General features: G+C 42.2%; 1 protein-coding gene across 1 annotated transcript in view; it reads right to left on the bottom strand.

Moving 5' to 3' along the window:
- The window catches only part of SV2C (synaptic vesicle glycoprotein 2C), a 118,473-nt gene extending 113,357 nt beyond the window's left edge, over window positions 1–5,116 (bottom strand). Inside the window, exon 1 of the mRNA XM_069775682.1 lies at window positions 4,723–5,116. The gene's annotated coding sequence lies outside the window, so the exon portion shown is untranslated. The remainder of the gene's footprint in view (window positions 1–4,722) is intronic.
- Window positions 5,117–10,746: the final 5,630 nt, after the last annotated feature.

Here is a 10,746-nt window from a genome sequence, read left to right on the forward strand (position 1 = left end):
TAAGGCTGTGGCAATGGCTGGGATTCTTAGATAAAAGCAAAACCTGCTGTGGTCAGGGTGGGGTGGGATGGGAGGAAGGGGGTGGAATCCAGTTTGCAAAACCAGCTTCTTGGGATTAGCACTGTTATTCTTACAGAAAGGGAAGTTTACCCTCCAGCTCTATATGGCATGAAAATGGTGCCACTTAAAGACCAAGAGGCCCTGTGAGATGCCATGAGCAAAGTCACCTGTCAGTTCCATGGTTACCTGTATTTCTAAAAAATTAGATTCCATGATGTATTTCAGAAAGCTTTTCCCTGTACAAAAATTCATGTGAGCATTAAAGGGAAAAAAATCCTGCAGGATGCTTTAATGCTGCTACCAATTGTATTCATTGTAGCACAGATTTTCTGTCAAAAATCTAGATGTGCTTGTGAGACACAGACTACCATCCTAGAACAAAGCACGTAACTAGATCCATACAGCCATGACCACAAAAATAACCTGCTGAGAAGAAGAAAGCCAGCCACAGAGATGCTGCTTTATCTTAAAAAAATCTTGCTGCTTGCCAGGAAACATGAAGCCGCAGCAACACCATATTTTTCATGAGTCTCAGATCGATATAAAACTATATGCCTTGTGTGCTGAAACAGCTACATTATGTGGTGGGTATTGTTCATATTTTCAATATGGTGCATTTTAGTTGAATTAGAAATATTTGGATGGAATGCCCACGTAATCATGATGGACTCTGATGTTTTGTTGATGTATGGCAAGTCTTTACTGTCAGCAGCCAGACAGCAGAAACACAGAAAACAGAGGTAATAATTCAGTCTTAAAAACGAAAGGACATTATGATATCTTACTCGTATTACACTGTGTTATACCTTAAGCAATTTCTTGTTGTGTCTGTAACATTTAAACTTTTATTAGCCTCTCTGGGTGGGAAAGTGGCTGAGGATTTGAACCACAGAGGAGAAAAGGATGTGCTTAGCATTGCTTTACCCCTTCTGTTTGTTTTGGTTTTTTTTAATAAGAGGACAACATCTTCAATAATAATCATCCTAAAGAAATTTGCATTTGATTATATTTAATGCACATGTATTTATCTCTCACTGACACAAAAATGGTAATTTGAAAACAAACCTGACTAACATATCACAGACAGGCAACATATATATTTACAGGAGAATAGGTACTCTGCATGTTTAGATTGTCTCTGGAAGAACCACATAGCAATATACAAAATCAAAGATAAATTAAAAGCCTGTGAGGCTACCAGCCAATGTTTTATGGAACAAAAAGGCCCATCATGTTTTGTAACATAGTTACTAGAAAATGTATCACATTTCATTTAAAACTGAAACACTTGGCTAATTTAAAAGAAAAATTTAACTACCTTTTTCTTCCCAGTGAGCATACTTTAATTAATTTTTCCATTTTACTGCTTAAAAACACTTAAAAGAAGACAAGCTCTAAATCCAGTCCTCTGAATTATTTTAAAAAGGACTCCATTTGGGTTTAATAGGAAAATATTATGCACTACGTAATACAAAGACAGTGGCAGCAGCTGTGGGTTCCCTATCACAGGTTTGCAAACACATTTAATCTAATTGATGAGCTTTTGTTTAAACAAGCATTGATATGCATTCTGTGATGCATATGGGTTGCAAAGATTCACAGCAACATACAGCCCAAGTGATCTGTCTGTGATGCTGAAACAACTTTTATATGACTGAGAATGTGAAATATCTTTATTAATACTATTTTCATACAGGAAACCCTAGATAATTATATAGCTGGATTCATTCTGGTTCCCACTGAAATCTACAATGCAATTCACACTGGTTTTAATGGGACGATCAGGGCCGCTGTGGTTAAACATTTGTCCTCTGTGCTTTGGAGCGTATCATTTAAAAAAATTAATTTGAAAGCTGCCATTACGGCAAGCAACTTGTACAAGCTTATACACTTAGGCACATATAACCTTGATTATAGGTTTCACATTGTCACCTGAGGTAATACCATGTTTTGCAAACGTAACTGCACGTTCCGTGTGATTTTCCTTTGTTGCAAACATCTTTCTTGCATGTTGCTCAGAACTGAGAAAAAAACCCTAACACCTTTGCTTTATTTTTATTTAAAAAATCAGTTTTCTCAAATATACAGCCAGAAAACACTTGGTTTGATCTCATTTGGCCAAATACTAATCTATTTTTCCAGAGTGCAATGACATGTGATTTTACATCAAGTTGCCATCAGAGAAAGCCTACATCTAATCTGTACCACTGATATTCAGGGTAATTTTATTGAATTAGCAGTAGGAATACAGCTTCAGAAATATAGACATTAAACGATTGTTTCTTCTCTTTCTTTAAGTATCATTTGAAGATGTTTGGAACCTCAATGTGTGTCAATAATTTTAATTGACAGACTGCCTTTTTGTCAATATCTGGCCAATGCAAAGTTTTAGTCCAAATATAAATAAAAGTCCACTTGGAACTTACTGTGACTATATTTTAGCAAATTCTGCATTTCTTTGGAATACAGAAAAGCAATGCTTCTTTCTCTCAAATTATGGAAAAAGATTTTAAAAAACCAAATAAGCAAACAAACAAACAAAAACAAACCCCAAAACAAAATAAGCACCAAACCAGTAAGATTTAATGCATGTTATCATTCAGTAAAATTGCAGAAAATGGCTAGGTGAGAGGGAAGGAACAGGGTCTCCGGCTTATCACAGTGCCTTGCTCTCTATGAAAATGCTGGCTAAATGCTTAATTACAGGGAAAACTGAATGTTGGGTGAAACATTGCAATGGTAGTTTTCATTCCCACAGGGTCCTCAATCCATGAAAAGAACATCCATTGTAAAACTTCAATCATTGAGGAGGACATATGGCATAGTTAAAACAGGAATCTTCCCCACAGAGAACCTGGACTTCCAACAGAAGTATACCATCTACAATTATTCTAATTGGAGAACTTTATTTGGTTTGGCTGTTGTTTTTTTCTCCTAAAATCCTTTGTGGTTAGTTGTAAATTCATCGGGAAGTTCCTTCCAAAATCTCCTTACAGCTTTACTTCCAGTTCTATCTGCAATCCCCTCACAAAGCAGTAATTTTTGGCATAGTTTGTGCCACCTCTACAGATCAATTCAGCATCTCCCTTTCTCCTAAGGCAGAAGTTGCTGTGAGCTCCCTGCACTGCAGTGCAATGCAGCCCAAGTACCAGCAGTACCAATTGTGTTTGTCTGAGTAGGCTTCCCTTGTGTTGTACTAACCTCTGCAATCTGCCCCCCACCCCCCTCCACCAGAGATACACTCATCAGCCTCCTAACCCTTTACGGGAAGGAGAGCAGGGTACTATCAATCACGGAGGAGCCTCTGGATGATCTCAGCAACTTTCGATGAGGTGATCTCCCTCCTCCCCGCCTATCTATATATGCTTCTTTCTCATCTCTTCCTTCTCTCTTCAGCCCCCCCTTTCTGTACAGATGTGCTGGGGCCGCCCCAGCCAGCATGAGTCAGCTCCCACCCTCGCCCCCCACTTGCACTGTGCCCACAGTGCTTTGCAGGATTAGGCTCCCAAGACTCATCAGTGACCTCCATGCTCAATTACCCCGTGTCACCCAGCCCTCAGGTCCCTGGGGTGTCCTGCCTCCACTCAGGACTGCCAGACCAGCTCCTCTGCCTCTTTGCATCCTTCAGGCTCTTCTGCCCTGCAATCCTCTTTAAATTAGACGGGGATCCTCTCAAAAAACCTCACCATCCCGTGGCTGTTCCTAACCCTAGGACTTAGACTAGAATTTTCCCCGCTGTGACTTCTCCATGCTCCCCTCCCCATATACTGCCAGAGGCATCCTGGGATCTAAATCCCCAAAGCACCAGGAAAGCAGTAACTTAGTGTGTTTTGGAAAAGTCCTTTCCTGAAGCTGCAAAGAAGGGAGCCCCCCCCCCCCCCCCCCCGCCCCGTTATGGATCATGAATGCTAAACTATTCTCCCAGCGTAGTGAAAGTGCGTTACAACCCTTGAAGGCAGCCTACAGTGAGAAAAGCAACATAGTTTTCAAAAACACTTAAATTGTTTATTTTCTTTCTTTTTTCTTCTTTTCTGTTGCAGAGTCTGAAACGCTGCCTGTTCCCTTCTAAACACATCTTAGAAAGTGTCAGTTCCCTAAGGAGCTGGAACCTCGACACCCTTCCTGCATCTTTGATTTTCCTCACCATCCTTACAGCTAGGACATCTGCAAGCGCGTTTTCTTCAAACCTCTGTAGTCTGCGAACCTCAACACCCTGGTTTTTGCTCCTCTGGCGTGCAAAAGTTCCGCCAGCCTTAATATGCCCGTCAGCTTCAAAAGCAGAGAGCGATCAGACGCTCGCACCGCCTCGGATCTGTGGACCCTGCTCTCTCCGTGCAAAAGAGCAAGCGAGCCCTGGATGGAACGGGAGCGAGCAGCCGCCGAGCAAAGAGCGTGCCGCCGCTCACCGACGGGCTGCGAGGGGACCCCGCGCTCCCCGCAACGCTCGGCCTGCCCCGGAGAGAGCTTCCCCCCGCGCTGCCCGCCGAGCAAACACCCCCCCGCCCCTAAGTCCCGTGGAAAAGTTGAAGTCCGCCGCAAGCGTGCAAGACCAACCAAACCCAACCCAACCCAACCCAACCAAACCAAGAAAAAGCGGGGGGGGCGGGGGGGAAGTTGCCCGGGAGCGGCAGCGGCCGCCGGACTGCCCGGAGCATCACTTACCGACCGGCGGGGCAGGCGGCGGAGAGCCGCGGCGCGGCCGGGCTGCGGGGCGTTCCCGGCTGCCTGCGCTCCCGCTCCCGCTCCCGCTGCCGCTGCCTCCTGCCGCCTGCCGCCTGCCTCCTGCCCGCGGCGTGCGGCTGCGGGGCGGGGAGCGAGGAGCCTCCCGCTCCCGGAGGAGCCGCCGAGCGTGACAGACCAGAGGAGGGGCGGACCGGAGTGGCGGTGTGGGCTTCGCGTTGCGGTGAAGCCTCTGCGGCAGTGCCGGGGCTCTAGAGAGAGGGGGAGCGGGCGGGCGAGGCGCGGAGGCACGGCGCCGGCGGCGGCCGCCACCATCGGTAATTGAAGGCGTGGGAGTGAGGGGAGGGCGATCCCCGCCGCAGGCAGCGGCCGGAGACGGCGGGGGAGAGGCACAGAACCGCCCCCCCGCCCACCGCGGGCAGGGCTGGGAAGCCTCCGCGAAAACGAGCCCCCTCTTCCCCGGTAGAAGGGAAAAAGAAAGAGAGTGACGCCCACGCCCGCACTGTGTTTCGGAAGACAGTGTTTTATGAGAGGTGGGGGCAGGGGAGAGCGTGTGAGGTGGCTTGTTTCAGAACGGGTTGCAACAGGCCCTCCGCCCCCCCCCCCCCCCGAAGACCTCTGCATCCTTCCTCCGGTCTGCCCCCCCGGGGCGCCGGCCGTGCGCGCTTCACAGCGGCAGCGCGAAGCCGCCTGCGCTCCGCCCGCGGGGACCGCAAGGGAAGGTCGGGGCGAGAGGAAGTGGTGTGGGAAGTCCCACCGGCGAGATTCACTTTCCCGAGTGGGACAAACGCCGGACTAGGAAGCCCTAGAACGGATTGCCTTGAGTGATGGTGGGTGGAACCCCCATCACCCGCGGCTCTTAAGAAAACATCAGAAAATCGTGTGTTTAAAGATGATCGATTTGTCTTGGGACAAATGGGTAAGCCAGATTAGCTTGTGAAATCTTTTTTTGGTTCTATGAACATTAGAAAGTTATTATGTTCATCGCCATGATCGACAATACTTTTAATGCAGTGACATCAAGGAGTGAATGTAATATCGTAACTTTGTTACACTTGGTTTTAATAACCACTGTAGAACAAAGAACGTGAAGACAGTTCCTCCTTTATGATTATACACATTTACCTGCAATTGCACTGGCAAAGGGTGTAACGTGACAAACACTGTGCTATAGCCAAAGCCAAGACATGAGAGAAAGTGAAGAGAGCAGGTAGGACTCCATATTAAAACTGCTTTTAAAAATCAGCAAATATTCCACCAGTTCTACTTACAAACATGGGACTTGGGTTCACCTCTCCAAAACGTGTTAGACCATGAACTATACCTGTAGTAGGAAGGTAGTGTAATGGGCAGATACCACCACTGCCCCCACCTTGTGCTCTGCACATGCCTACTGTGTTGTCTTCTCCAGAGTTGTAATTTCTGATACTCATCTGCCTTTGAGTCTTCCTGTCAATATTTGTGAGCTTATATGCATGTTTTCCTATGCTCTGAAATGCTTTTCTTTTCCTCTGTTGTTGAGCAAAAGACTCAAATAGCAAAGAAAACTGGCTTATTGATTTGTTACCCAGGGGAAAAGCTGAATGAACTATGCATGGAGTGCTATCAAGTGTGAAACACAAGCAGAGAAACAGAAGAGAAATACCTTTTACTTTTCTGTCCCTTTTAGTAATCCTAGCATTAGAAAATTGCACCTGGTGTTAGAAAACAGGACCTCCTTGCTAATAAACTAAACTTGCCATGTACAATATACAAGAAAAAGAAAGATTCCAAAATTTTCTTATGGCAACGAAAGAAAAAGGCTATTTGTGCTACACAAACAAGAATGTTGGTAAAACGTTGTTTCCATCCATTTACTGTTAACTATCTAATAGGAACATTTCCGTATATAAAATGCATCTTCAACCAACCACATCGTATTTTACTGAGATAAATTGATTAGGACATAAGACAGGCTCCTTGTGAGTTCTTGAGAAAATATAGAAATGAATTTTGAAAGAAAAACCACCACTGCATTTAGGGTTTGAATATATAGGACTAAAACGCTAAGAAAAATGAATCAGTGTGATAAAAACACAACAGACAGACTCAAGACTTTTTTTAACCTTACCTTCAGATTCCGCAGAGAAAGGGCCACTGCAGCAGCCACCTTCCTCCTCACCTACCACATTAGAGAGAGGGAGGTTCACAGGATAGGTTTCTAGGTTTTTCATAGAAAACAAGCAGATAGACTAAAGGATAAGCCCCCAAATTTTATCCACAGAAGTAAAAACTGTGCAGTTTCATGGTCAGGTTAAACTGAAGTAACACTGTGCTGCTACTGCAGACAATGGTTCTTCCACTTGACTCTATGCCCTGTTGCTTTCTTCGCATTAGTTTTATCGTTTGTGTGATTTCAGAGCAAAATGGCTTGGTGAGTAGATCTGGCTGCAGAATAAGCCTGGAAAACAAAGGAAAATATGCCAAAGCCTGATGGGTTTTCAGTCAGACCAGCAACTGACTCAGCTGTCTCAGGCTGAGTTAAGCTGATCCTGAAGCTGCAGCACATGTATAGGACCAATTGTGCCAGCTCAGAAAGGTTGTTGTGGTAAAGTGAAGCATCATTTAAGTAAAACTGCATAGTTCTCCTTGCTCTGTTTTCCATCCATGAGGAATATTTGTGTGACAGGAGAGAATTCCTTCCCCCAATTTAATCTTTATATGCATTCAGTTAAGCTCATTACATCTGCTGCTCTGTCAGTTTCCTGTGCAGACTACATGACACATCTGGACCTGTTCATTCACAGCTATCACAGACCCAGTAGCACAAGGGTTTTTTGCTACCAAATGATCCTGGAATATGACCACGTACACATTGCATTCCTATACCAACAGGACAAAATCAAAGATGTTTCTAGGTGGATGGAAATCCAACAAATCCTTAATATCATTACTTTGTAAAGGAACTGAAAAATGCTGCAAACCTTCCAAATTATTTATTCCATACTGGTTTTAATAGTACTTGGCAAATAAATGTCTGTGATAAAACACTGTAGGATTGTCTTGTTGTTGTTGTTGTTATTTTGCACCTTAAATGTTTGTTTGTGAGGCACTAGCTTTGTTTCTCCACTATTTGCTATTCAGGCTATAAATACAGGAATATGTAGCTATAGAACCATTACTGAAAATAGCAACCAGCAAAGATTTATAGCATTTCCCTTGAAACCAAAGTTAAATGCTTCATAGAACATACTATATGTTTCTTTTTACAAGTGCCACCTTTACCACTGATTCAATCCTGCAAATACTTTCCTTGATTGAAATGGGGCAATGCGAAATGAATAGAATGTAGACGTAAAGTGTGCAGAAACATTTAGGGTTAATCCTCAGCAAGGGGCCAGGAACCCACAGGGATCCTTGAGCTGCCGTGGTAAACATCCTACTTCAGACACTAAAGCACTTCAGGATTTTATTGTATGCAGTGTATAAACATTTCAGACCACGTCCATGCACAGTGACTGAACAGAACAGGATCCAGTCCTGAAGGAGACATCTGGCCACCTCTTTATTTCAAATAACAGCAGGAAAATGACATTTGAATGTACAGAAGGAGTTAATTATTGTTTCAGGTGACAAAGACAGAAAAAAGATTATAGAGTTTGTCTAAAAGAAAAAGAAGAATTAAGTTTTCTTCAGTTCTTCTTAAACATTTTCTTTAGTTATACATGAGATACTTGCCTGAATTTGATGCTAAAGTTTATGTATCATAATGTTTGGCCATACCTAACTGGAAATATTAGACAAATATAAAGAGTACTACTCTGAAAGAGAAAAATCTGATACTTCTTTTCTGTCAAATGAAAATCACTTTTTGAATCAGTCTATATGGTACTGGGTCATACACATAATATGCATCAGACCATGTTTTCCTGTGGCCTCATAAAACAAAACAAAAAACCCCCATGACAGCTAAAGGCTGCCATTGATCAAAATATCCTCTACCTCTTCTAAAATTAAAGGTGAAGGATCACTAAATAAATCTTCACGTAATGTAAGCAGGAGCAACATTAAGTGCTGACTAAGTACTCTACCAACAGGAGGACTATTAATACCTGAACCCTTTTGGTCATGATACAGATACAAAACCCCAAATCTCTCTCCTTCTTGACATACCATTTTTTTCTTTTGTCTCACTGCTGTCTAAATTTCAAAATCTGATTGGCAGGAGTGAGTGGCTTCCTGGACAAGAAGGAACATTAAAAGCGTATCTCCTAAATCCTAGTTTAAGGTCTTCTGCTGACCTGCTGCACTGACCTTGAACAGACCATCTCCTTCAGCAACTGCTTCCTTTCTTGTTCTTTGCTAGTCTTGTTTATTTAAGGTGTTGTATCTTTAGATGTGAGGAATAATACGGTTGCACTGCATGTACAATTGTTCTCATAATTAAGTATTGTAATTAATTTGTTATTCATACACCACTGTGTCTAAGTAGGCCTTATTTCTGCAAGGACCACTGCATGATCTTAACTAAGCACTGTGTTTGCTTGAACTCCTGGGGAATACACCTTGTATAAAATGGTCCTACTCGGTGCTGTAAATCTTTGGTGCATTGACGCCTAAATTTGTAACAAGGTAAATTCTGTTTTTATTCATGGCAATGAAAGCTTAACTGAAACAATTTTTTAGGAACTATTTAGATTTTTTTATGTATATGTTAATGTACTTATACTAGTACACTGAACTTGAGATGAGTTATGAATCATATTAAATATGTAACTTGAAATTTGCTTCTCTTTCAAACATCATATTGCTCCTGTGTTTGGTCACTCTTGTTAGAATGGTTCCTGATATTGTTATGTATCATTTGGAGAGGCTTATTCTTTTAGGTTTACGGAGTGCTAGAGCATATATCATACTAGACCACAGTCTGTATTGGTATGTAGAGTCCCCCATACTGGGGACAGCATGCAGATACTGGAAAGAAAAGTTACTGACCAAAAAACTCAGACATGAACTTAACCTAGAGAAAGGTGACTTATTCAAAGCCACGAAAGTGAAAGAGGTCTGCAAGTAATACAAAATATCTCATGATTTTCAGTTATTGATTGATAAAATGGCAGATGCATTTAAAAGCTGATAAATACAATTCAATGTGTATTGCAAAAACAATGTATTCTACATGCACAGTGATATGATCCAGAATAGCAAAACCTGCTATAATGTAACTTGCCTTGTTAGTATGTTACATTAACTATCTATCTCATACTGAATATCATCAGTTTTGTTTCTTAAACATACTTGTCTTCTAAAAACGAACAAACAAAAACTATTTCTATTGTGGCATGACTGACTGGTGCAAGCCAATTTTAAAGCTCTTTCATTTATAAGGTGGCATCTAGATTATGCCATGTTTCCTTATAAACAAAAATTGTAACATGCATTTTCATATTCCTGACAGCCAGCACTGAAGTATTTAGAGGCTGTGCAACGAACCTGTATTGTCATAGCTATGTATTTGCACCTGCATACTCTCAGGTATATGCTCTGGGACTAGATAAATGGCATGGAGATACAATGAAATTATGCCAGGATTACCTTTTAAATTAAGAATATCCTCAAGTACATCTTTCATAATTTAAAATCTGTAAACAAATCCTGTAAATAATCTGATCATTCAGTCATGAATTCACAGTCTTCCTGCAAAAGATCTCAATCATGCATATGATGCTCCAGAGTGTTGAATCTTGCCTATATATATTTAAGGAATAGTGAAAAGCTATGTAAATCACAACTTGACCAAAGCTTCCCTATGGCCTGTATGAGCATCGGAAGAGACTTGCAAGCATTGTTTGTAGTACAAAGCTGGAACATATCACACAGCTGAAATCTGAGTTGATATGCTAGTTTCACAAAGAAAGTGGAAAAATAACAAGTTTAATGGGCTACATTTGAACAGTGTTATTTATTCATTGTGTCCCTTCTGATTTTTTTCCAAATAAGCACGTGAAACAAGTGTATTTGTCCTAC

The sequence above is a fragment of the Haliaeetus albicilla genome, chromosome Z (assembly GCF_947461875.1).
Source record: "Haliaeetus albicilla chromosome Z, bHalAlb1.1, whole genome shotgun sequence".
Taxonomy (NCBI): Eukaryota; Metazoa; Chordata; class Aves; order Accipitriformes; family Accipitridae; genus Haliaeetus; species Haliaeetus albicilla.